A 26,088-nucleotide genomic window follows, 5' to 3' on the forward strand; every position below is an offset into this window, starting at 1 on the left:
TCCCGTGAGAAAATCATGTTTAAAAAGTTTGTAGGGAGACTGTCCCCTTGGCGGATGCGCCGGATCACGGGGAGCCCGGGAAGGGGAAGGTAGAATTAGAAGATCATGTGACGCTGGAGTGTGAGGATTTATCTTGGTGACTAGGTTGCTGGTTCCACTGCAGGTATAATTATGCAAAGCTAAGAATCCAGGAAAGACTTGACAGAGAAGGAATTAAAAACAAGATTTTATATGAAAGTACCCACCTTGATCCTGAAAGAAAACAAACCAACAGCGGCAGCAGCAGCGATTGAGCAGTCTTGAGCACAGAAAACCCAGATACAACTCACTTCGGTGGGAACAAAGCTGAGATCAACTATAGAAAGCATTTTATGTACCACAAGGCTTTCAATCAACTAAATAAAGTATGTGTAAGTTGTAGTTTTTTTACACGTGTATGAATATTTACAACCTTATTCTGGTCCTGTATCTACTGTCAGTATAGCACATAGAGGACTCATGGTTAAAATAAACCTCGTGTTCAACATGCTTATAAAAAAAAAGAAAAAAATTGTATAATATGATTATATAGTTGCTTTTTAAAATATATATGTATGTGTATGTATATATTTGCATATGTACATACACACAAACACATAGATGGATATATACCAAAGATGTAAACTTAAAGATTATTATAATTTACCTCATTTTCTACTATATCTATAATTAGCATTTGTATGGTTGTTTGCTTATGAGATTTTTTTTAAATCAAAAACAGAAACCGATAAGCTAGTTTTGTTTTGGTTTTGCCCTGAGACAGGGAGAAGCACTTGCATTCACTTTCCATTTACTTTCTATTAAGGAGGGTGATATGGAGCAGAATAAAAATATAGTCACTGAAACATGCAAGGAATAAAGATGTACAAGATTCACCCTTCTCAATAATAGAACATATTATATAATTCTTCATGAGTGCTAGTCTACCTTGAGCGAAATGCTTCTTCATACTATTGGTGACCAATATGCCACAATACATATTTTGGAAGCACTTATGAAAGACCTGTGTGTTATATGAAACATGGTATAGTGGATAAAATTTGTGTATTCAAATCCCAGCTTTGACACTCAATAACTGAGAACTTAAGTCATTTAACTGATCTGGTAGTCAGTTTCCTCATCAGTAAAATGGGGATAATAATATTACTTACATCATAGTGTTGGGGAGGGACTGTGTGATTTCATGCATGGAATGCACTTAGATAAGTGCACGAAGGAAGAGTAACCTAGAAATTGAAAGAGGCTTAAAAGACAAGGCAACCAAATGCAATCTATATGGATCAAGAGACATATCTGTCAAATACAATATATGGACATTTGGGGGGATCCTGATTTGAACAAAGCAACTGGAAAAAACATCAAGCAATTGGTGAAATTTCAATCCTGACTTCGGTGATATAAAAGAATTACTGTTATATTTTAGATATGTTAATAGAATTGTGTTATTATTATTTAAAGATATTTATCTTTTCATGATGCATACTAAAGTATTTAGTCATGAAAAGCCTGAAATTTGCTTCAAAATAACCAAGTGATGAGGAAGAGAGGTATAGGTAATAAATGACTAGCCAAGTGTTGCTTATTACAACGTGGGTTTTTGTCATTTGTCCTTTTTTAATACTATTCTCTCTACTTTCGCATATGATTGAAATTTTACAAAATAGTTTTTTAAAAATACTGTTTAAAAGCACTGGAACATAGTAAGGACTCTGTAAATGTTTACTACTATTACATGCTTTATATTTATATTATCTAATGTTTGTTTTACACCTTTCAGATCACAGTGTGTTTTCATTTACACGAAGTCTTTTAGTACTAACACTAAACCTAGAAGGTATCCCCATTTTACAACTGAGAAGACTGAACTAGAGGCAAGACTGCAAGGCGGCCCGATATACCACCTCTGCTTTTCCAGCTTCCAGGGAACCCTCGGTAAAAGGACTAGGAGGTAACCCGCAACCTCTAAGCAAAGGGTTCTTGCTTCCCTTAGAGGCTGTCGTCAGATCTAGTGGGGAGAGAATAAACAAACATACAAATGATTCACTTAAAAATATTTATCAGACAAAATCTGAGCCCATATTTGCGCATCAGAAAAATTCTAGCGGCTACTTTAAAAGGTAATCTCGGAAGAAAAGAATAGAACACAGAAGAAGAGATTACATCGTAAAGGAAAAGTTCTCTCCGTGGTTTGTATTTCTTTTACATAACTTTATTATTGTAAGTTTCATTAGTTTACCTACCTAACCTGTTTATTCTTTCTAAAACTAAGACTAGGACTAAGGTTAGGGGACCAGAGACGAGAAACTGCGTGGGAAGCGAAGTTGGGAGGCAGGAGGACGTCACATCCCAGTTGTTTAGAGGCCCAGCCACCTAACAGCTCTGCGCCACCTTAAGAAGCGTTAGCCTCTCCCCAAGCTGAGCAGGCCCTCGGCTCCTCCCACTCCCGTGTCAGCTCCGACCCGGGAACGTGGGGAAGGGAGGAGAGACACACTGAATGGAAAGATTGGCGCCGGGGTCTGCAGGGTCTCCCCTTCCCCCTACTCTACCGGCGCGGGGAGGAACGTGTAAAGCACGGGTCTTTGGGGTTTGGATCCTTTCCTGATGATTCATGATGGGAATGTGTTCTACTGAAATGGGGGGCGAACGGGGGGAGGGATATGAGGGGTGGGGCTCATCTTGGGGTGAGGTCGAAGGGGAACAGAACTGGGGCGTTTGAGACACGCAGTATGCAGTGATCGTTGGTCGAAAATTGTTAAGTTCAAGAGATCCGGACGCACCTCTTCAAACCATTTCCAAAAGAGGGGGCAAGTTTTCCATTCTCCGCCCAATTCCCCGTCTTCATTTTAATTGATTGGGTTTAAGGTAGGCCGGGCCCAAGGTTGCTTGTTGATTGGCTACGTATGTAATCTATCAGGATGACGCAAGCGAGAGGCGGATGTTTGGGAAGGAAGTGAAGATTATTTTAGTACCTCCCACCACAACTACTGATTGGTTGGGATTTGCCGTGATGTAAAACAAGGCGTAAAGATGTCCACGAAAGGGAAGGGCCAATTGGCCATTCTCTCAGGGACGATGTCTACGGTGGAATTGGGAAGAGTGAGACGGAGTCTGCTATTGTAGTGAAGGACCAAATGGATTGAAAGCCGGAAATGAGTTTAGAAGGGAACTGAAGGAGAAAGGGAAATCCGCGAAACCTTCGTTGTCCTCAGACAAGGCCATTTCCTGCGTGGAATCGATAGTTTCCTGTTTACTCAGCGAAGTTAGCGGCTACCGTGGTTTTCTAAAATATACGTGATAATTAAATTCATATGAGCCTTTGGTCCCAGACTTCCCATTTACTTATACTAAAAGGATGAAAGAGACAGAAGAAAGGAAAAGCGTGGGGTTTAGCCTTGCCTTTAGGGAAGGATGGGGAAACCGAGGTTCTCGTACAGAAAGTTAAGGACTGACCCTGGATCACAGTATCCTAGCAGGTGGGTTCCTAAAGAAACCATTCACAAAATAATTGGAGAGGCTGCGTGGAGGTGAAGGAAACTGTAAAAGTTTGTCTGAAGGAAGGGCATTAATCACATTACAGAAAACTGCTTGGGTATGGAGTGTATTTTATTCATCGTTGCATATCCAGTGTCTAGCAGTGTCTGATACATAGCAGGTTATGAACCGAACCAAAATGAGAAGACTTTTACAAAGTATGCCAGACCTTTAAAATATGTTTTGAAAGGTATATATGCCAATTTTATGATCCTGGGAAAATGTTTCACACTCACCACCTGGGTTTTTCCAGCCATAAATTGAAAGATAAATCTGCTCCCACAGATCTACCTAGGAAGCTACCTATCTGTGAAAATGCTACCATTTTCTCCTTAACACCCTGAGGCATTTAAAATTTGAAAGTAGATTTCCCCTCAACCTACCTTCCTAGAAAAATTGAAAAGATGGAATTGGAGAAAAGATATCCTCTACATCCAGTGAATGAAAAATAAGGTGTTTAACCTACAATCTGCAATTCCAGGGTAGGAAGAACTATTTGAGAGTGTTGAGAGATGCCATCTATACTGTAAATTATGGAATTCCCTTGCTTCCCAGCACAAATGGACCTTTTTTTTCTTTCCTAGTCCAGACTTTTTCTTACAGCTACATTTCAGCAAAGCTCTAACGCTGTCTAAAAATTGTGCTTTGAAATTGAGGGACCAGAATAAGGACTTCCCATCAGTATTATAACTGTCCCCACTGCAGAGCTGCAAGGGCTATGGGTCAAGATTCAGTAACCGGTAACTTCTGTTCATCCAAAGTGATCCCATCTTTTTATGATTTTCCAGGATCTCCTAGGCCAGATAGTTTACAAGAGAGTATATCATACTAGCCCTTCAGTATCGTTATGGCCATAGTTTAGAAATAAGAGGAGGAATGAGAGGCAGCTGTATTTGCAATAATAAAAGTACCATGAGAAAATTATTACTAGGCTGTAAATAATTCTAGCATAATAAGGTATATCTTGCTTATGCCAAAGTGGGATTGAGAGTGGGGCCAGGGAGGGGGAGGATGTTAAAATTTTTTTCAAGAATTGTCTAGGCTTCCAGCACGTCGGTTACTCGGCTGGGGGAACCGTTGGCGTGGTGGTCGCCTGGGTAGTTCCCGCCACGTGAGAGGAGGGCGAGGAGGGTTTGAGCATGAGCATGGAAGAAGGGGACACCTTGATATCAGTGGGTTATGAAACTGGGGGAAAGGCACACGGGGTGTTTTTCCACAAATATACTCAGGCTGAGGGGCAAAAGCTGGAATTTGGAGGCTGGGTCCAGAATACTGATCAGGGCACAGTATGAGGGCAATTTCAAGGTTGCATCTCCAAAGTGCGTCATATGCAGGGATGGTTGGAAAAAGAGGGAATCCCAAAACAAACGCACGTCGACAGAGCAAACTTCTACAATGAGAAAGGCATCTCATAGTTGGATTACTCAGATTCCTAACTTGTAAAATAATGGCCAGAATTTAAATTTTCCAAGATAAACTAAGTGGTTTTGCTTTTTATTGTTAGTAGAGATAGAACTATTCTGTGTTCAGTATTAGAATTTATCAGTAAGTTATTTTAGTATCAGATATTTGATTATTACTGCATATTATATGTATGACGGGAGGATTACAACTACAATTCTAATCAACAAAAACACATTAGAACCTTTAAAAACAATTGTGTTTATGAGAGAAAAGGGCATTTTGTTCTTAGTAATGTTAAATGAATATGTGGAAACATGCAATATTATTTTTAGGTTAATAATTCATATACTTAAAGAACTGTGGGGCTTCCCTGGTGGCGCAGTGGCTGGGAGTCCGCCTGCCGATTCAGGGGATGCGGGTTCGTGCCCCAGTCCGGGAAGATCCCACATGCCGCGGAGCGGCTGGGGCCGTGAGCCATGGCCGCTGGGCCTGCGCCTCCAGGAAAAAAAACTGCTGTTGTTCCTCACCACAGGCCCACACCCTCCAGTGAGTAAAGATAAACCACTGGCATCTTGATTAGTGAGAACATGAGACACTGAGTCATAGCCTCTCCGGCATCAGGAAAATCAGAAAAAACACCAGGACCTGCTTAGGACCTGCCGAATGAACTTGGACAAGTCACCTTACCACTGGGCCTTCATTTATTGCAAACTAAAATTAGTATTACAGATAAATATTAACATTTAAGAAAGGAGGGGGGAAAAAAGGTATGGAAGAAACAGTTTGTAAAAGGAACATATACAGTAGTACCCTCTTAGCACTTTCACTTTCTGAGGTTTCAGTTACCCACGACCAACCGCTGTCTGAAAATATATTAAATGGAAAATTCCAGAAATAAACAATCCACAGGTTTTAAATTGCGCGCCACTCTAAGTAGCATCATGAAATCTCAAGCCATCCCATTTCGTCCTGCCGGGGATGGGAATCATCCCTTGGTCCAGTTTATTGATGCTGATCACTCACTTGGCAGCCGGCTGCTTTACCAGATGTACTGTCATGGTATCACATTCACATAAATTTTATTACAGTATGTTGTTACAACTGTTCTATTTTATTGTTAGTTACTGCTGTTAATCTCTTACTGTGCCTAATTTATAAATTAATCTTTATCATGTGTATGTATGTGTGTATAAGAAAAAACATAGTATATATAGGGTTGGGTACAATCTGCGGTTTCAGGCATCCGTTGAGGGTCTTGGAAAGTATCCCCCATGGATAAGAGGGAACTACTATAATAAGAAAAAAATATTAAAAAAATAAGGAAGGGGACTTCCCTGGTGGTCCAGTGGTTAACAATCCACCTTCTGATGCAGGGGATGCAGGTTTGATCCCTGGTCTGAGAACTAAGATCCATATGCCGTGGGGCAACTAAGCCCACGGGCCACAACTACTGAGCCCGCACATTCTAGAGCCCGTGGCTCCACAACTAGAGAGCCCACATGCTCTGGAGCCCATGCGCCACAATGAAAGATGCCGCATGCAGCAACTAAGACCCGATGCAGCCAAATAAATAAATATTTTTTTAAAAATAAGGAAGGCATTAGATTAGTGAAGCTCTTAGCTCCCTTAAGGGTCTGAAAGTCTATTATTTAACTTTTTTTTCTGGACTCCTAATAACCTTCTACATGGACCTCAACTTGTAGACTTATGCCAACCCTACTTAGGCCATCTAGTCTTGTTCAGTGACCCAGATTTGATGAGGAGAAACACAGATTTTTTTTCATGTCACTGTATTTGTTCAAAAGCATTCCATGGCTACCAGTAAAATATAAAACACACTATTCAGCTTGGCATTCAAAGCCCTCCTCAACCTGTCCCTAACCCATATTTTGCACAATTCCTGCTCCCAAAAAACCACTGGCATCACATAAACAGGTGCCTTTATTTCCGTTAACATTTTCCCCCATTTCAACAAATATTCATTGAGCTTATTAATCAATTGTATGTCTCAGACTTTATGTTGGAAACTTCAACAAGTTCAAAGATGAATCAGGCTCAGCCCCTGCTAGAGTGTGCATCCATACCAGGTTACCCAAGACTATCTTGGGTTTAGTGCTAAAAGTCCCCTGTTGTGAGAAACCCCTGAGTCCTGGGGAAAGTGAGACAGTTGATTACCCTGGTCCCTGCCCACGAGAAATCATGAGCCTCTTAAGAGCCCTTCTAACTCAGAAACTCTGCATAGATGCATATTCTTTTCCCCAACTTTCTTCCAAGGGAATTATTTTGGACTTCCCTAACAGTATAGTATTAAAGACTACGCCCAAGCAATGACTTTTATTTGTAACACCTCCTAGATGATGAACTCCTGGGAGGCAGAGACATCATTCCAGGACTCCACAGTGCCTCCTAGTGCCTTATTTACTAATATAGTGACTATAAAATGAATGTATGTTGAATTGAATAGAGGAGAACATGGACAAATTAATAATAGTTAAGGCTTTTTTTTTCTTTTTAAAATAAATTTATTTTATTTATTTATTTTTGGATCTGTTGGGTCTTCGTTGCTGCACGCGGGCTTTCTCTAGTTGCGGCGAGCGGCGGCTACTCTTCGTTGTGGTGCATAGGCTTCTCATTGCGGTAGTTTCTCTTGTTGCAGAGCACAGGCTCTAGGTGTGTGGGCTTCAGTAGTTGCAGCACGCAGGCTCAGTAGTTGTGGCACACGGGCTCTAGAGCGCAGGCTCAGTAGTTGTGGCGCAAGGGCTTAGTTGCTCTGCAGCATGTGGGATCTTCCCGAACCAGGGCTCAAACCTGTGTCCCCTGCATTGGCTGGCAGATTCTTAACCACTGCACCACCAGGGAAGTCCCTTTTTTTTCCTTAACTAAAAACATTTTTAAGTAAAACACATATGGAAAATTGCTCAGTTCGATTATTGTTTTTACAAAGTTAACAGCACCCCGACAAAATCACAGAACACACCCCAGAAGTCCTGGTGTCCCTTCCCAGTCACAACCCCCCAAAGGGTAACCACAGATTTAGATTTATGACACCACAGCTTAGTTTTGCCTGTTTTTGAACGTTTATATAAATGGAATCATTCGATATGTCCTCTTTTGCACCTGGTTTCTTCCACTCAACTTTGTGAGATTCATCCATATAATTGCAGGTTGCTATAGCACATTCACTCTCATTGCTGTATAATATTCCACTGTGTGAATATAACACAGTGTAAATTATCCATTCTTCTCTTAAAGGACATTTGGATTATTTCCAGTCTGGCATTGTTATGAATACTGCTGAGATGAACATTCTAATACCTATTTTTTGATGAACGTGTGTATGCATTTCTATTGAGTATATATCTAGGGGTGGAATTGTTGGGTCATAGGGCAGGCATATGTTCTGTTTGGTTTTTTTAAAATAATTTTTACTGAAGTATAGTTGTGTTTCTTATTGAAGAATGTTGTGTTTCTGGTGTAGAGCAAAGTGATTCAGTATGCATACATATATTTTTTAGATTATTTTCCATTATATGTTATTACAAGTTATTGAGTATAGTTCCCTGTGCTATACAGTAGGTCCTTGTTGTTTATCTTATATATAGTAGTGTGTATATGTTAATCCTAAACTCCTAATTTATCCCCCCGACTTCCCCTTTGGTAACCATAGTTTGTTTCCTATGTCTGTGAGTCTATTTCTGTTTCGTAAACGAGTTCATTTCTATCATTTTTTTAAGATTCCACATATAAATGATATCATATAATATTTATCCTTCTCTGACTTACCTCACTTCATATGATAATCTCCAGGTCCATCCATGTTGCTGCAAATGACATTGTTTCATTCTTTTTTATGGCTGAGTAACATTCCATTATATACATATGTTCTGTTTTAATAAATATTGATAAATATTTTCCAAAGTGCGCCAGTTTATCAACTTGTACCCCCATTAACCACATATGAAAGTTCTGGCCTCCCATATTTGGCATTCTCTCTCTCTTTCCTTTTCCTCCTCCTTCATTTTAACCATCCTAGTGGGTGTACAGTAGCATCTCCTGTGGTTTTAATTTGAAGTTCCCTGATATGACCAATTCAGCTGCACACCTTTTTCCTGAGTTTATTGCTCACTGGGAATATTCCCTTTTGAGAAGTGTAATGCAGACGTTTAAAAAAAAAACCTTGTCACTACTGACTCAGCCCTTGCTGAAAGGCCATGCTATCACTATGAGGCTCTAAATAATTCCAAGTTAGCTAGGGGACAAAGGGGAGAACAATCTCCAAAGCACCGGTCCCTCTCTTGCCCACCAACCACTCCCCGGACAGCACCCACGAGGCAGCGCGGGACAACCTTTATTACTCCTAACCCCAAATTTTAAAGAGTCCTTTCCAGGAGGTGGAAGGAAAGACATTTGGGGCTTTTCATTAGAAAAGAGCCACCGGGTCCAAAAGAACCACTAAAAATTGCCCTCTGCCTTCTCAGCCTCGACCCCGGCCCACCCCGCAGAGTTGTCTGAGGGCAACACCCCCGGGGCGCGGAGGCGCTGAGAGGGAACCGGTATCTCTTAAAGCAGAAATGTTAACACCCTCTTAACGGCGGCATCAAGGATGGTGGGGCCCAGAGTCGTTTCCCCGTAAAGGGTTCCCCGCTCTCTTCTCGAAGATGCCTGGGCGCAGGGTGGGAGCGGGGTGGGCTGCGGCCCAGCCGGTCAGTTTGGCGCGAAGGTGAGGAGAAGGACTGGGGCCGCGGTTGTGGGGACTCAAGAGCGCGACCCCTGCTCACGCCAGGGGTGGCTGCCTGCGTCCTGCTTAACGGAGGCAGCCGGACCCACGAGTCACGTTTTCCTCCCACATCAACGGATCGTTCAAAACAGAATCCTGGGCATCTCGTAGCTGCGCGGGGGTTCCTAACGGCCGCGCAGCCGGGCGGGCGGAAGCGCAGTGGCGGCATCGCTGTCACCCCCGGGCGTGGCCTCCTGGGACCAGCGGAGAGGCGTGGGTGAGCCCGGAGATGGGCGGTTGAGCGGAGCCGCCGGGCCCAACCGCAGTTGCCCGGTCCCGGTGGTGGGTGCGCAGCGCTGTCCCTGTGGCTGGCAGGCGGGAGGACGAGCTTCCGAGCTGGGCCCGGGTAGAGGTGGGTGGTGACTCACGGTTGGGCGGGACTAAGGGAGAAGGGGGTCCTAGGGCTCTGGAGAAACTAGCACGTAGCCTCAGAGTACTTGAGAGAATATTTGTTATTTCCTGAGCACCTACCGTGTCCGAGCCCTGCTCCAGGTGCTGGAGACCTCACAGTGAACGACGTGGGCAATGGTCCTGCCTTCCTGGAGTTTATACTCTAGGGAAGGGATAGACAAGAAAATGCGTGGATGTGTAATAAAATGCCAGACAGTGATAAATCTTATGAAGAAAATATGTAGTAAGAAATGGGGAGGGGACTGGCATATTCAATTGCAGGTGGGGGAAGGAATGGGTCTAAGGAAGTGCCTTTTGACCAAAGACCTGAAGAAAGTGAGAGCCGTAGAAAAACCATCCAGGCAAAGGGAACTGTGCTGGCCTTGAAAGATACCTACCAGGAGTTTAAGTGCTATGCAAATGATAACTCTGTAGGTTTTTGAAAGATGAAAATTGGAATTTCCTTAGAAAATTATGGCTCATTCATTCATTCACTGCAAGTATAGCACCTTACTTTTAAAGAAAAGTATATTTATTTGAGTTAGAAGAGTTGTAGAGGTTTTTGGTTTTTATTTTCTCCCCGAATGATGATGACCTGGAAGCCAAGAACTAGCAGACAGAGGAAAGGAGAGACACTGGGGGGCAGGGGCTGCAGAGAGAAATGAAAAGGAAAGGGTAATAAGGAGGCTGTGGAATAGTCAAAGGAATGGTCTGTCCTAATTCTCCCCTTCCTCCTAATAAACTCAGGAGATAATACTAGTGTTTCACCATACATCTCAGCTGATCCCCAACTATGCATCCAAGTCAGGAGAGCTGGTCAAGGAGGAAACACTCAGACTTGATAACTGGTTAAGCAGAGTCCTGATTTCTGACTCCACTGCAGCTCACTGATGCTGTTTAGGTGAAGCTGTGAGGAGGTGGTTTATTTCAAATATTTTATAATAAGCCACATTAAATCACAGAGTTTTATGACAGCAAGTTCACCTAACCCCTGCTCCTTTTGCTGATGGGGAAACAGTGCTAGTTGGTGACAGAGCAATGACTCAAAATATAGGGGTTCCATTTTGCACCATATTCAGCTCTTTCCGTTTTCTCTCCCTTTAATTGATAAAATTCTTCCCACTGGCTGCTGAACAAGTGGAAAGAGCTTTGTTGAGGACCCCAGAATTGAGTTAATCTAAGACACTAGAATTATATGAGGTTTCACCTACTTCCACAAGTACTTATTGGTGTGCCCGTGGGTCGGGGGGCTGACACAGCCTCATCTCTCAAGGAGCTTAAGTAGATAAAGCAAATAAATAACTAGCCAATTACAATTTACAGGAAGCAGTACCTTAAAGGAGAATTGGAGGGCGAGTCAATTCTTAGTATAGCAGAGAGATGGAGAGCAACAAACAGGATGTGAGTATTAAGAATTTATGTCAGATTGGTATCAGCTTGTTTTGTCATGGTTATGTTAGTAATCTCAATACCTGTCGTTTCCCTAAACTTTTGTTGTCTTATTAATGTGGACCTACGTAAGTGGTGGCGGGAGAGACTATTGCAGCCAATAGACTCGGTACATTCCCATATTATTTTTATTCACAATTAATTAGTATTTGCCATGTGTGGCATTTTGTGCTTTAACATCAAGATAATAAAAATGATAAAATATCCATGTTCGGCATTGTAATTGCAAACAGGCCTCGGTAAAATTATACACAACTTGACGAGAGGGAATTTCCCTAAAAACTGCCATGACTATATAGGTGTGAAGAATCATAGCTGAATTTGCACCATGATAAGAACTCTTCTTATAGAGCCGACTCTAAAGTGTTACTGAGTCATATTACTTGCAAAGCACTGTGATGAAGAGTCACAAAAAGATATTAAAGAATTTATGACCCTTTGGCCTGGGATGGGGACAGGGTAGGCTTCATCTGGTGACTAAATCACATATTGCCTGAAGCCAAGGGTTTAGCCCATGTGATCTATCCAGAAAGACTTTAAATAAGCTCGTTCTCAGGGAATTCACTGGAATCTTGAATGGCGGTCTTATCAGACTGCCAGATTCTTTCCCAATTTTTTTATTGGTCAAACTAAGGAAAGCAGAGCTGGCGGAAGAACAGGGCGGGCAATTGCTCTTCCTTAGCACATTTTCCAAAACATCGCATCTTTTGGAAAATCTTAAAAGTCAATACATTTTTAAAGATGGTAGGTCTACATGATAGTTGTTAAGGCTATTTTGGAAAGACATTGGTGGAAACACTGTGAGGACAAGGTGTGAGACACAGAAATCAAGGAGTGATCCTTTTTTAAAATGTGTTCACCGCTTTACCAATGGTGAGCAAAGCCACTGTGCCCCCTGTCCACCCCAGCTCCCACCAAGCTCCCCCTGCTGCATAATTATTTAATAATTAGATTTGACTACTTAAGATTGGATACTACTGTGTTTTTCCATTTCAAAAATCATAGGGTAGTCTACCTCTCTTATTTGTGGGCTTCCTAATTATGCCAACCTTATCATTATTAAGATATCGTATATCGCCGTCGTGGTGGTGGTTTTATTAAAAAAGAAGTGCCTGCGAAACATCTCAATAATAGAGAAATTAAACGACAGAGTCCCCAGAATTTTAGTGGGAATTAAGGATAAGCAAAGGTTTAAGATGGTTGTTGCTGTTGTTACTGGCATTAAAAACAGTGATTTTACATCAACTGTACCCCAACAAAGACGAAAAACAAAAAAAACAGTGATTTTTCTTTTGACAAGGCCATTTTGACATAGCCAGATGCAAATGGCTGTGAAAGTTTGTCCTATTTTATACCTATTAGCCAGACACTATAATTAACTCTTTGGATGACATCGATCTTTGCTGATTATTGTGACAATTAAATTAGATAATATATTCTCAGCACTTAGCAAGGTATTTGGCTGTAAAGGAAAAAAATCTCAGTTTTTCTGCACACCAAGCAATTCTCTGTGGCTCCAACTGGATGTCCTAAAATTTAACTCAATTCTGACACTGTCTAACCAGGTCCCACAAGTAAAGGTCTCAGTCCCACAAGACTGCTGCTGTCCCGACCCCCATACACACATACTTCAGACACTGGTTACAAGCCCAGGTTGTCACCTGTGCTTCTGACCAACCAGCTATAGATCAGAGGTTACAATGACCCCCTCCTTGGGTTCCATTAATTTGCTGAAATGGATCACAGACCCCAGGGAAACACTTATGTCTACCAGTTTATTAAAACTGGTAGATAAAGGATACAGGATAAAGGATACGATAAAGGATACAGATGAAAAACCAGATAAAGAAATACATAGGGCAGGGTCTGGGAGGGTCCTGAGCATAGGAGCTTCCGTCCCCATGGAGTTGAGGTGCGTCACCCTCCCGGTGTGATGTGTTTACCAACCTGGAAACTTTCCAAATCTCCTACTATTGGGATTTTATGGAGGCTTCCTCACATAGACACGATCAATTATTAACTCCATTTCCAGCCCCTCTCCCCACTCTGGAGGATGAGGGGTGGGCTGATAATTCCAAGCTTCTAATCACGGTTTGGTCTTGCTGGTGACCAGCCCCCATCCAGGAGCCCATCGACACTAACCTCATCAGAGCAAAAGATGTTCCTAGTGCTTTTATCACTTAGGAATTTACAAGCGTTTCAGGAGCCCTGTGTCAGGGACCTGGTCAAAGACAATTATTAGAACGAGAGATGTTCCCAGTGTTCTTATGACTCAGGAAATTACAAGGGTTTTAAGAGCTCTATGCCAGAAACCGGGGACAGATATATATATAATCTCACATTGGCATATAGAAGATGTTAAATAATTGGGAATTAATTATTATTTACATACATTTATTCGTGAGGCAGATGTTACTATCTGAAAACAAGGTTTAAGATCTTGAGATATGTTTTTAAGGTCACACAACTAGTGCTAGAGCTGGCCTGTGACCAGTATCTTTATGCCGAAGCTCTCTTTCCTTTCCTCTGTTCTACATTGTTCCCCTACAGACAGATCAAGAGGTTCAGAATTCAAGAGCAATCAGGAGAAATCAATTGTAGTGTGAAACAGATAACCTACATTATTATCGACCCATTGAATTTCAGTTCAGGCTCAAGAGGAGATCAGGAAGGAATACAGAGTTAGAAAACAAATGTAAAGACTTTCAAACATCCTTGCTCTCCAGCCGTATGTAACTCTTTTTTTTTTTTTTTCATATGTAACTCTTTAGCTCTATATGTTAGGGAATGCCATGGAGGTAAAATGACACATAAACATCATTATACAGTTCACGAAGGGAATCAGACCTATTGTTCTTTCATTCAAGTATTGTTCCTCTGACAAAATAGTTTATGGGATAATAAATAGAATTATTTTTCCTGGAAAGAGGTGGTTTGCACATAGTTCTCTGTGACTCACTTATTTATTCAAGTATTTCTTGAGTGATATTATATGACAGGCACTGTTGGTGCCTGAGACTGCCCTCATGGAGCTTATTCTAGTGAAGGAAGTGATAAATTCTATGAAGAAAAATAAAGTAAGGGAGTAGATGGTGGAATGATGGGGAGGGTTGCGTATTCTAAATAATATGGTCATGGAAGGCCTCTCTAAGGTAAATTTGAGCAGAAGCCAGAATAACACTAGAGAGCCAGCCGTGAGAAGGAGATCCAAGGAAAGAGTGTTTCAGACAGAGGGAGTGTGTAAGGGCCCTGGAGTGTAAAGGTTTAGCAGATTAGAGCAGCGGGTCAAGAACCTCTTCTGTAAAGAGCCAGATAGTAACTGTTTTAGGCTTTGTGGGCCATGTGGTCTCTGTTACAACTATTCAACATGGCTACTAAAGCAGCCACAGACATTGTGTAAGGAGGTAGGCATGGTGTGTTATAATGAAATTTTATTTACAAAAACAGGCAGAGGCTTGACATCAAAAGCACAGGCCTAGATAGATAGATAGATAGATAGATAGATAGATATAGATAGGGCCTCACTAAAATTAAAAGCTTCTGCTCTGCAAAAGACCCTATAAAGAGAGTGAAAAGATAGGCCACAGAAACAATATTTGCAAAGCACATATTGACAAAGGACTTGCATCTAGAAAATAAAAAGCCCTTTCAACAAAACTCAACTGTAAACTATAATCAAGACAGTGTGGTATTAGCATAAGGTTAGACATATAGATCAATGGAATAGAATTGAAAGTACTGAAATGAATCCCATGCATCCGTGTTCAACTGATTTTTCAACAAGGATGGCAAGACCATTCAATGGGGAAGAATAGTGTTTTCAACAAATGTTACAGGGTCAACTGGATAGCCACCTGCAGAAGAGTGAAGTTAGACCCTTACCTCATACCATATACAAGAAGACCTAAGTTTAAGAGCTAAAACCATAGAACTCTTAGAAGAACACATAGATATAAACATTTATGGTCTTGGATTAGGCAACGGTTTCTTAGCTATGACACCAAAAGTATGAGTAACAAATGAAAAAAATAGATATGTTGGACATAATCAAGGTTAAAAACTTTTGGATGTCAAAGGACACCATCAAGAAAGTGAAAAGAGGGGCTTCCCTGGTGGCGCAGTGGTTGGGAATCTGCCTGCCAATGCAGGGGACATGGGTTCAATTCCTGGTCCAGGAAGTTCCCACATGCCGCAGAGCAACTAAGCCCGTGCACCACAACTACTGAGCCTGCGCTCTAGAGACCATGCTCCGCAACAAGAGAAGCCACCGCAATGAGAAGCCCGTGCACCACAACGAAGAGTAGCCCCTGCTCTCCGAAACTAGAGATAGCCCGCGCGCAGCAACGAAGACCCAACGCAGCCAAAGATAAGTAAATAAGTTAATTAATTTAAAAAAAAAATGAAAAGGCACAGAATGGGAGATAATTTTGGCAAATCATGTATATGATAAGGGACTTGTATCTAGAATATATAAAGACTATTACAATTCAATAATAAAAAGACAAATGACCCAATTTTTTAAATGGGCAAAGGATCTGTGTAGACATTTCTCAGAAGAAGATATAAAAATGGCCAATAAGCACATGAAATGATGCCCAGTATCATTAGCCATTAGAGAAATGCACATCGGAAATCACAATGAAATATTACCTCACACTCACTAGGTTGTCTATAATTGAAAATACAGATACTGGAATGTTTTGGCGAGGGTGTGGAGAAATCGAAACCCTGATACAGTGCTGGTAGGAATGTAAAATGGTACAGATGGCAGTTTCTCAAAAAGTTAAACATAGAATTACACTACAACCCAGAAATTCCACTCCTAGGTGTACCCAAGAGAAATGAAAACATAAGTCCACACAAAAAATTGACTTGAGTGCTCATAGCAGCATTATTCATAATAGTGGAAACAACCCAAATGTCTATCCACTGATGCTCGGATAAATGAAATGTGGTATGTCCAATAAAATGGAATTTTTTTTTTTTTTTGGCTGCACCGCGTGGCTTGCGGGATCTTAGTTCACCAACCAGGGAACAAACTCCAGCCGTCGGCAGTGGACGCGCAGAGTCCTGACCACTGGACCACCAGGGAATTCCCTAAAATGGAATATTATTTAACAATAAAAAGAGATAAAGTACCGATACATGCTACAACATGGATGAATCTTGAAAACATTATATTGTACTAAGTAGAAGAAGCCAGTCACAAAAGACCACATATTATTTGATTTCATTTATATGACATGTCTAGAGTAGGCAAATCCGTAAAGATAAAGAGTAGACTAGTGGTTGCCTAAGCCTGGGAGTTTGGGGGAAATCGGAGAGTGACTGCTAACGGGTAAGGATTTTCTTTTGGGCGTGATGAAAGTGTTCTACAGTTAATTATGATGGTGGTTATTGCACAACCCTGTGAGTATACTAAAAACCATTGAATTGTACACTTTAAATGGTGAATTGTATAATATGTGAGTTATATCTCAATAAAGCTGTTATTTAAAAAAATCAACAGTTAATAAAATGGGCAAAAGACATTGAGCAGACATTTCACTGAAGAAATTATACAGATGACAAGCACATGAAAGGATGCTCAACATCGTTAGCCAGTAGGGAAATGTAAATTAAGGCCACAATAGGCATAACCACGTGCCTTTCAGAATGGCTAAAATGAAAAATAATAACCCCATTTTCTGGCAAGCATGCAGAAAAGCTGGATCCTTCATACATTACTGGTGAAAGTATAAAATGGTGCAACGACTCTGGTATAGAATATGACAGTTTCTTACAAAACTAAACATGCACTTACCATATCACCCAGCAATTGCAGTCTTGGGCATTTATCCCAGAGAAATAAAAACGTAATCATAAAAAACCTGTACCTGAAGGTTTATAGCAGCTTTATTTGTCAGAGCCAAAATCTAGAAACAACCTAATTGTCCTTAGGTTGATGAAAGGTTAACAAACTATGGTACATTCCTACCATAGAATACGACTCAGCAATAAAAAGGGACAAACTACTGATACATACAACAACTTGGATGGGTCTCAAGGAAATTATGCTAAGTGAAAAGAAGCAACCTCAAAAGGTTACATGTTATGTGATCTTGTTATGGACTGTATGTTTGTGTTCCCTCAAAATTCGTAAGTTGAAATCTAATCCCCAATGTGATGGTATTTGAAGATGGGGACTTTGGTAGGTAATTAGGTCATGAGGATGGAGCCTTTATGGATGGGATGAGTGTCTTTATAAAAGAAGCCAGGGCTTCCCTGGTGGCGCAGTGGTTGAGAGTCCGCCTGCCGATGCACGATGCAGGGGACACGGGTTCATGCCCCGGTCCGGGAAGATCCTGCATGCCACGGAGTGACTGCTCCCGTGAGCCATGGCCGCTGAGCCTGAGCGTCTGGAGCCTGTGCTCCACAACGGGAGAGCCCACAGCAGTGAGAGGCCTGCATACCGCAAAAAAAAAAAAAGAAAAAAAGAAGCCAGACAGACTTCCCTGGTGACACAGTGGTTAAGAATCCGCCTGCCAGTGTAGGGGACATGAGTTCGAGCCCTGGTCCGGGAAGATCCCACATGCCGCGGAGCAACTAAGCCCGTGCGCCACAACTACTGAGCCTGCACTCTAGAGCCCGCGAGCCACAACTACTGAAGCCCACGCACCTAGAGCCCGTGCTCTGCAACAAGAGAAGCCACCGCAATGAGAAGCCCACGCATCGCAATGAAGAGTAGCCCCCGCTCACCGCAACTAGAGAAAGCCCGCGCGCAGCAACGAAGACCCAACGCAGCCAAAAATAAATAAATAAATAAATAAGAAGCCAGAGAACTAACTCAGTCTTCTTCTGTTGTGTGAGGACACAGTGAGAAGATGCCTGTCTGAAAACCAGGAGAAGGACCTTAACTAGAACCCAACCATGCTAGCACCTTGATCCTGGACTTCCAGCCTTCAGAACTGTGAGCAATAAATGTGGTTTAAGTCACCCGGTCTATACTACTCTGTTTTGGCAGCCCAAACTAAAATAGGTCCCATTTATATACATTTGTTTCTTTTGTTTTTCTTTATATATACATTTTTAAATGGCAAAATTATAGAGATGGAGGACAGATTAAGGGTTGCCACCGGCTGGGACTCGGGGCCAGAGATGACCGGCTATAAAAAGAAGCACGAGGGACCCTCCTCCTCCTCCTCTGCCTTCTCCTCCTCCTCGGAGGTATCCTTCTGATAGAGCTACTGATATTTTGTATCTTGACCGGGATGGTGGTGATAAGAACTTACACAAGTGATGAAATTACGTAGAACTGGGCTTCTCTGGTGGCGCAGTGGTTGAGAGTCCGCCTGCCGATGCAGGGGACACGGGTTCGTGCCCCGGTCGGGGAAGATCCCACATGCCGTGGAGCGGCTGGGCCCGTGAGCCATGGCCACTGAGCCTGCGCGTCCGGAGCCTGTGCTCCGCAACGGGAGAGGCCACAGCAGTGAGAGGCCCGCGTACCGAAAAAAAAAAAAAACTACGTAGAACTAAGCACACACACATAAGTGAGCGTATGTAAAACTGGCAAAATCTGAATAAGGTGAGTAGACTTATCAGTATCAGCTCCCTGGTTGTGATCTTGTGACTATGCTATGCAAGATGTTGCCATTAGGGGAAACTGGGTGAGGAACATAGCGGGATTTCTGTATTATTTCTAGCTACCTGTGAATCTATAATTATCTCAGAAAGTTAAGGGAAAAAAAATTAACGACAACCAAAAACGGGGTAGGCTGCATTTGGCCCATGCATTCAAAGAACAGCAGGGAAGGAGTGTGGTGCATCCGGAGAAGAGTGGCAGGAAGTGAGGTGGGGAGACAGCCCAGAGCAGATCACGTAGTGCCCGGTAGTCCATGATGAGATGCTTACCTTTTTTTTTTTTTCTGAATATGTTGGAAGGCCACTGGAAGGATTCCGACCAGGGGACAAGTAAGTGCAGATTTATGTTTTTAAGATCACTGTTTCTGTGAGTGGGAGAATGGACTGTAGGGGGCAAACGTAGAAGCAGAGAGATCAGTTATTTGCTGTTGTATTGGTAGGGATAACGGGACTTGGGCAACGGTGGTAGTAAGGGGTAGTAAAAACTGCTAGATTCAACAGGCAGGACTTGCTAATGAATTGGGCATGGGGTTCAAGCGTAATACGGAAGTCAATATTAGTTCCTTGATTTTAGCTTAAGCAATTGAGGTAGGAAATTGGAGGAAGAACAAGTTAGGAGCCTGGGGCACTCCCGGCTTTGAGATTCTCATTAGCCCTCCATGTGGAGACATCCAAGTCTACAGCCTAAAGACCAGGTCCAACTGGAGGCTGAGATTTGATGTAAATGGTATTTAAAGCCATGGGCCTGGAGGAGGGAACCCAGGGAGTGAGTGTGTGTAGAAAAGTGTCTTAAGGATTGAACCTTGGGAACATTCCAGCATTTAGAAATGCTGATAAAAGGCAGTAAGGTAAATGAGAAACCAGAGCAAATTGGTGTATGAAAAGCCAAGGGAAGAAATTTACTCGAACAAAGAGAGTGATGAGTTTTGTCAGATGTTTCGGAGTGGTCAGGTTAGAAGGATAGAGAATTGACCCTTGGATTTGATAAGATGGAGTTCGCTGATGACCTTGATGGGATTCGTTCAAACAGAGCAGGAGGGACAAAAGCCTAATTGGAATAGGTTTAGTAGAGAATGGTTTGAGGAATTGGAGGAATTTACATTAAAGGAGCACTTACCTTGAGAAGGGACTTGAGGTCAAGAGAAGAATTATTTCTTTCATTACTCTGAAGGAATGGATGTATTATAAGAATTTTTTATGGTGAAAAATTTTATATTTAGAATTAATCAGCTGGACTTAGGTTAGATGATCCTAATTTTGTTGGCAACCTCTAAAGCATCATAGTCAGGAGCCAGTCAGACACATGCCTTCTTCTGTCCATCAGGCCTGATCAGGGAGTTGACCTTGGGCCATGTAGGTGTCACAGAGCTTCTTCACAGCCTGTTTGATCTGGTGCTTGTTGGCCTTGGCCTCCACAATGAACACAAGTATGTTGTTGTCTTCTGTCTTCTTCATGGCTGACCCAGGTCAGGGGGGCTTGATGATGGCATAGTGGTCAAGCTCGTTTCTCCCCGGGGGGCGCTCTTCCAGGGATATTGGGTTGCCTTCAGAGGCGCAGTGTGTGGATGCTTTTCAGCGCTGCTTCCTTCGCTTTCAGCATTGTCTTTGTGAACAAGGCAAGAATTTCGCAGATGAACACCTTGATACCCACCCTGCTTAAGAAATCGAATCTTGTATGTATTGTAAGATTCTCCTCTAGCTTCTTGCCATGCCAGACGTATCTACTTTTCTGAAGTTTGTCTTTATCTAAGGGAGAGAGTTGTTAAGAGACATTATGATATGGATCTGGTAGAAAAGGAAAATTTGATGATATAAGGGAAATGCTTTTAGGACAAAATTCTTGAGTAAGGTCAGAGGTAAAGGGATCCAGTTCTGTGGTGGATGGGCTAGCCTTAGGAGATGTTAGACAATCAGTCTGTTTCAACAAGAAGCAAACTGAGTGTGTGGATACTGATTCAGTCAAATTCAATTTGGTAGGGAAGTAGGAAGATGAGAAATTTCTTTAGTTTTTCAAAGAAATAAGAAATGAGATTATCAGCTAAGTGTGAAAAAGGACAGGGGATCCTGGAAATTTGAGTCGAGAGGAAAAGGTGTGAAACTGTTTTCTTGGACAATAGGGAGTGAATCGATTTGGGAAAATAAAACGGGAGAGCCCACTTGAGATTATCATCTAATTTAATGTGAGGCCAATTAGCACGGTTGTGGATTTTTCTCCAGTTATGTTTATTTAGTTAGTGAATGCAAGCAAGTAGAGTAATTAGAACTGGATTTAACAAGGGTTGGGATTTTACCAAGGAATACAGCAGGAGGGAAAGAAGTGCTAGGGAGTTGCAAGTTTATACAAAGGAGTGTTTAAAGTGATGAATCAAACAATTTAAGTTGGGAGGTATGGAAAGTAAAAATAGAAGGATAATGGCAGTGAAAATTTGATAGAGTCAATAGCTTAAAAATCCTACTTCAGTCCAGAAATTGTTGAAGAGGTGATAACGATCAGTGTGAGATGCAAGAAACAGAAGTTTCTCGGAAGGAGTGCATTTATTACTAATAACCAGGGCTAGGGTGTCACCATGAGAATAAGTGACTAAGGTGGGCTGGAAAACAAGATGATTGGAAATGAGCGGATAAGACACTGAGGCCAGCTCATGGGATGAATTGTTTCCAAGGATGACGAAGTCACTAGAAATGAGGACAGCAGGAGTTGTGTAACCAAGAGGATGAGTCAGGTTTTTAAATTTCCAGCGAATGAGGGGAAGTGGCCCAGGAGATCAGCAGATTGCAATATCCTGATGGCATGTACTTCAAAGGACCTGAGTCTTTGAGGCACTAGAGGAGGAGAAATAGTTCGGATTAGGCAATGTGGAGCTCCCTGACTTATAATGAAATGCTGACCCCACTCTGGGACTTGTAGAGGAGTGAGATCCTCTAACTCGAAAGGTCAGAAAAAGGGATCACGGCATTTACACTGGACTATGAAAGATGAAATGGATTTTGAGAGAAACAGATTTGGAAGGATGTTTCCAGCCAGAGAAGATGCTGTTACCCAAGCAGAGGGGGCTAACCCTGGCAGTTCCATCCGCGACTGGTGCTTCTTGCCAATCTGCCTTCAGGCCTGTCCCCGTGTCACCGAGAGCGTCCTGGTGTCACCACGTCTGGTTAGCAATCGGCCGCCAGGTGGCGATGTGTGCCTTTGGGGCTCCCTTCCTGGTCCTGTGGGTTTACAGGGGCTGGAAATGAGAATCCAGCTGAGTCCAGATGAGGTGAGCTAGTGATGGGTTGGTGTATTTAGTTAAGCCTGAGAGTGCTGTCCTAGCAATGAATCGGCAAAAGAAGAGTAAACTTGAGAACATTTAGGCAAAAGGTCAGGCAGAAGGTAAAAGGAAAGGAAGCTGTTCATGATAAGCTTTTTTTTTTTTTTTTTTTTTTTTTTGGCTGCGTTGGGTCTTTGTTGCTGTGCAGGCTTTCTGTAGTTGCGGCGAGCGGGGCCTACTCTTCATGCGGTGCGCTGGCTTCTCATTGCGGTGGCTTCTCTTGTTGCAGAGCATGGGCTCTAGGGCGCGGGCTTCAGTAGTTGTGCTGCAAGGGCTCAGCAGTTGTGGCTCGCGGGCTCTAGAGTGCAGGCTCAGTAGTTGTGGTGCATGGGCTTAGTTGCTCCGCGGCATGTGGGATCTTCCTGGACCAGGGCTCGAACTTGTGTCCCCTGCATTAGCAGGCGGATTCTTAACCACTGTGCCACCAGGGAAGCCCCAAGGAAGAACTGGATTCTTAACCACTGCGCCACCAGGGAAGTCCCCATACGATAGGCTTTGATGGGGTATAAGAAATAGAACCACAGAGAAAGGAACAGATTTAGGGTGGAAGGTGGGTGCCAGAGCAACACAGAAAGAAAGAAGCAGTGATCTCCATTTTGGCTTGTTTACTCAGAAAATAATTTTGGAAAACTATGTACCCCCCACCTCACACACACGCTTTTTTTTTTTTTTTTTTTTGTGGCACGCGGGCCTCTCACTGTTGTGGCCTCTCCCGTTGCGGAGCACAGGCTCCGGACGCGCAGGCTCAGTGGCCATGGCTCACGGGCCCAGCCGCTCCACGGCATGTGGGATCTTCCCGGACCGGGGCACGAACCCGCGTCCCCTGCATCGGCAGGCGGATTCTCAACCACTGCGCCACCAGGGAAGCCCAATTTATGACTTTTTAATAGCCACTAGCAGATTTACTTTTCTAAATATGTTTCATCCGTTACTGAGTAGGTTTTCATTTTTTTTCATTTCTGTGGCTAAGACAGATGGACAGCAGGGAAAAATGAACCAGAAGTATGCAGGGTGACTGGAGTTGAACTTTTTTTCAGTCTATACATGGATGGTGGCAAATTATCGATATCATATTCCTCAGCCTAAGGGGAAGCAAAGAGAACTTTCATCTATTGTGTGAGGCACTTCCTCCACTTTCTCTGATTTAATCCTCCTAACAGCCCATGGGATGGAACAGAACTTTAGCTCCCTGTTGAGAGCTGCCACATGAAATAGTTCTGTGGTATAGGTACGTCCCAAACATTTCATGGGACATACTTATACTAAAAGAATTATTCATTGTTTACCTGAAATTCAAATTTAATGGCATTCTATTAGTTTATTTTTTTGTTTTTGCTAGATCTGACAACTCTACCTGTTTCTTTTATCCCACGTATTAAAAATGAATTACTTCCTGCAAAACACATTGCACAACTTAAACAAATTCCCTAGCTAATACTCCTTATTTTTACTGGTGTTTGGATTGTAAGAGGGGCCAAAAGTTAAAGGCAAAAGGTTGTTAATGTTTTGGATAACTTTTGTAGGAATCCACTAAAGGAACTGTAGGAGAGCCCAGAAATGTAACTTCTATTTCCAGATTTATCTATGAGTCTCAGGTCCTCAATCCTAATTTTAATTAAGAATTAATTAATTAATTAATTAAGAATTATCTCGTTCTCTTTACAAATTGACCTTGTGAAAAGATACGTTGTGGAAATCTTACGAGAATTGTAAAATTTTAAAACTGGAAGGGACCTTAGAGATGATCTAATTCTTAGCGCTTCTAGAACCTAACTTAATCCTAAGCAAGAACCAGTGTCTCCAGGCAATGAGAGGTCTTTGGAGATGGGAACTCCTGCACCTACTGCCAGGAGATGTCAACCTACCTCACCTTTCCCCTTTTCCTGCTTATGCTCTGTCCCAGACATCTCTCCTTGTCTGAGTACCTAACATTCCAAATATCTTTCATTCTTAAATTATAAAGTGTTATCTATGGCTCCACGGGGTTGGTGATAAAAGCCAAGCAGGAGAGAGAAAGTGAAATGCAACAGTTCAAGATGAAAATAAACGTGCCCCCGACGTGGGGAAGTCCCCCTGGTAAAAACTGTGGCAAGTTGAAAAAAAAAAAAAAACCTGTGGCAAGTTGGAGGAGGAATAGTTCTTTCCAACACAGGAGAAAGAGAAGGGAAGGTCAATCCGCACAGCCTTCTTACAGTGGATAAACTTAAGGTTATCCTTCCAAACCCGATTCAACGTGAGGAATGCTAAAGATCACCTGGTCATCTAATGAGTATGTAACCTTGCCTCTGTTCTAGAGAAACAAACTGAGAAATAGCTGAAATATTTTCTAAAAGATTTTATCCTACAAGGAGGGCCCCCAGCACTCAGAAATGTTCTTTCTCCATGATCAGATAGCACATGTCCTGAAGCTTAGCAGTCGCTTTAAGCCTTGATATGTCTTTCTATGGTACACGGAGAATTGTGCCTAGGACCCAATATGTAGTAGTTGATCAGTAGACGTTTATTGAATGAATACCCCACCGACAGGTTTTGTATTTTTTTTTTCCTGCTTTGTCACAACTATTTCTATGCCTTATTTTCCCATCTGTATTTTCGGAAAAATAAAATCAAACAGAAAATCATAAGATCTGCCTCTCAAGGAAATTTCCTTGAGAACAGAGGTTTGCATTAAATGTACTTTTTAAGTCCTTTTGATACCTGATATTCTGAGCCCCCTGCCAGTACCTCAGTTCAAGCCATTGTCATCTATTATAGAAAGCTCCTAATTAGTTTTAGTACAACCAGTAATCGTTCTAAAATCTGTGTTCATGTTTTTACTGTACTTAACCTACTGGCTCTCTGTGGTCCTCAGACTAAAGTCCAGACTCTTTCACCTGGCATATCAGGCCATTTGTGATACGATCCCTGCTTACTTCCCAGCTTCTTCTCATCCCTTGGCCCCCTACAGGTCAGCCATGTGGACATTTTTGCAGGATCACAAACACACCATAGTCCAGCCTTCCAGCCCGTTCTCACTCTGTCCCCTCAACCTAGAACACAATTTTCTCCTATCTCCCTACCTCCTACTTTGTCAGGGCAACTGCCACGGAGCCTTCAGGTCTTTCTCAACCTACCTTCTCAAAGGGGAAGCCTTCTGGACAATACCACACCCCTTCCTCCTGTGCATTTTTTATTTCTCCCTCAGGTCCTCCATGCAAGACTGGAAATCAGGCACGGCTGGGCTGGGGGAAGGAAGGCGCTATTGGCATAAACCGTGACGTGAATGGTAGTCTGGGTGTGCAGACACAATTGGCACAATCTTATGTGGTGTCACCACGGGAGTTTATGAGTCCCATAAGTCTAATATTCTGTAGTGACATTGCCTATTGTTCTCCCCCTCGGAACTGCAATCTTGGTAATCTAGGCCCTGTTCTGAGCGCCGGAAGAAAACAAAGGGACTCTAAAGGAATTCATATGTGCACTCAACTATAGTACATGAGATTATGGTTAGTCCTATAATAGAACTGTAAAAAAAAAATAAGGGGGGGTACTGTGTAAGCACGCAGGAGAGCATAATTAATTGTTCCTGAG

General features: G+C 42.4%; 1 pseudogene; it reads left to right on the forward strand.

Annotated features, from left to right (window-relative positions):
- Positions 1–1,856: 1,856 nt before the first annotated feature.
- Positions 1,857–5,018, forward strand: LOC111176724 (acylphosphatase-1 pseudogene; annotated as a pseudogene).
- Positions 5,019–26,088: the final 21,070 nt, after the last annotated feature.

The sequence above is a fragment of the Delphinapterus leucas genome, chromosome 11 (genome assembly GCF_059928025.1).
Source record: "Delphinapterus leucas isolate spDelLeu-1000000601 "Yukka" chromosome 11, BTC_Dleu_Yukka2, whole genome shotgun sequence".
Taxonomy (NCBI): domain Eukaryota; kingdom Metazoa; phylum Chordata; class Mammalia; order Artiodactyla; family Monodontidae; genus Delphinapterus; species Delphinapterus leucas.